General features: G+C 32.2%; 1 protein-coding gene across 1 annotated transcript in view; it reads left to right on the forward strand.

Annotated features, from left to right (window-relative positions):
• Positions 1-2,464, forward strand: part of LOC111492689 — a 21,157-nt gene that overhangs the window by 9,273 nt on the left and 9,420 nt on the right. The gene's annotated exons all lie outside the window — the stretch shown is intronic.

A 2,464-nucleotide genomic window follows, 5' to 3' on the forward strand; every position in this document is an offset into this window, starting at 1 on the left:
AAAAAAAAAAAAAAAAAAAAAAAAAGAGGAACCAACAGACTAAAATAATATCATATATTATTTTTACGTAATTTGATAAATGGAATAATTAAGAAGAGGTATTAAAATTTAAATAAATAAACCGTAAAGAATCAACCCTGCAGATTATGTCGAAGTGACTTATAACTCCAATAATGTCCAAATTTTTACGGACGATTCCTCTGCACCTAATAATTTTATTTTATTGGGATAAGTGATTTTTAATATTTTTTAATATTTCTGATTCTAATTTAAATTAATATAATTATATTATTGCTCGGGTGTTGCCCAATCATCACCATCTTTAACCTCTAACTATATTCCTAAACCCACGTTTAAGCACGATGCCTACAGCTCAACTTTGTAAAATTTAAACCCTTCTATTCTATTGGTTTAAAGATTAAGGATAATTAATTTTGTAAGCTCCGTAAATATATTCCAGTAAATCAAATTTTCAATTTAACCCAATTTTACTTACCAACTCACTTCGGCTCAATGATTGTTTTTATTCTATTCTTAATTTTTTAAATTTCCAATTATGTCCCCATACTTTGGATTGATTTTGTAAAAATAAACATTAGTTGATTTTGTAAAAATGTGATGGATACGTATAACCATTGAAAAAGAGTTATAAAACTGGCCAATTTATGACGGCATGTGCAAGCATTTCTCTTTTCAACCCGACGTATAAAATCTCTCTTACTGATTGTGCAGCTTTAATTTTGTTAAAATGTCCGTTTCAGATTCTTAATTTTTAAGATGATTCTCCTGTTAAATTCAAAATATTAGATTAACCGTTTTAGTTTAAAATTATATAGGAAAAAATATTGAGATAAACACAAAAAAGATAACCAATCTAAAGTGATGGAGACTTAAAGTAGGGACCAAACTGGTAAGAAGGGTGTTGAAATTATCTTAAAATTTAAACCATAGTATAACATTATATATAAACGGGAATTTAAACTTTTTGAAAATATTTCTTAACAACTATGTTCAAGTTGGCTAAAGAAGAAGAAGGCCTATTTAAAAAAATGATTATGATAGAAAATAAATGGTTAAAACTAGTTTAGGAAATAAATATATAATTAAAGTAATTGAATATTTGGTTAAGTTTGATTAGATTAAAATGAAAAATGTATTTAGAGTAGACTTTTTAAAATTGTGGACTTTATGAAGGGGGGAAGTAGTAGGGTTTGAGAAGCACGTGACAAAGGTGGGAATGTGTCAGGGATCATGTGACACTTACAGGTTCGGTTTCTTTTTTATAAAAAAATTCATAATAATAATATATAATTAAATATAAATAAAATTGCATTTTGTTTGGGTCATTGTCAACTTTGAAGGGGGTGGTTTCACAAAGAGCTCAGGAATCTATAGTAGGGGCCAATCTGGAATTAACTTTCTTGGATGCTCCCTCACACGTGCATTGTCTATGTCATGCAAGGCACGTGCAGAATCCATCCCATCCACCCCATTTCCAAAGCACCTTCTTTATTTTCCTCCAAACTATAGTCATATAAATCCTCTCTTTTTTAAATATTAAAATTCTCTAAAATGGAGATTTAAACCTATTAAATATTAGTATGGTTTATAAAAATTAACTTTAAAATAATTAAGATATATAGATATATATTGGGGGTGTGAAAAACAAATAATGTTGAATTTATGATCCACCGCTCCCTTTGGTTGAGGTGGGGGGTGAAAAATATGTGAAGTATACTGAAAATGTGCGAAGGCTGCTTCCAAGATGGAGCTTCCAAAGCTTCACCGTATTGTCACAACCACCTGAGCAAAGGTTGGGAAGGGGATGGAGTAATGCGGAGCAGACAAGGGCACCTGGTGCAGTGGATGGAGCCCATGAAACAGACCTGACTCCTACTGGGTGAGCTTCATCATCCATACTAGAAGTGTCCCAACCACCGTCAGCTCTTGCAGTGAATACAGAGATATTGGCATCAGATGAGCCACATGCCAACACAACACACCCACTTCGTGAGGGGCCCTACCAATTGAGTCTACACAGGACTTATGAACATCCAATGTATGGGCTCTCTCACCTCTCATTTTGATTGCCTTCCTTCCATCTTAACAACCAAATTTTAGTATTACGTGATAATGAAGCCCAGCCCATAGCACCCATTCACCCCTACCTGAAGGCCCTTTTATTCCATCTATATACCTATGGGCCCTCCTCCACTCCCGTTTAAGTCATGGTTAGGAGGGATATCTGCGCTAGGAAAGATTTCTACCCTTTCACTTTTATAAATAATGTTTCATTTTCCTCCTAAATAGATGTGAAATCTCACAACCGTCCTCTTTGATTGAATTATGACATAGTTTATACTCGTGTATTATATATAATATAAAAGAGTTATTTTTTTTTTGATAAAATAAACGGGGAAATTAAAATTTGGCTTTGTGACAAAAAAAAAAAAAAAAAAAAAAA

Source organism: Cucurbita maxima, unplaced genomic scaffold, assembly GCF_002738345.1.
Source record: "Cucurbita maxima cultivar Rimu unplaced genomic scaffold, Cmax_1.0 Cma_Scf00018, whole genome shotgun sequence".
NCBI classification, from domain to species: domain Eukaryota; kingdom Viridiplantae; phylum Streptophyta; class Magnoliopsida; order Cucurbitales; family Cucurbitaceae; genus Cucurbita; species Cucurbita maxima.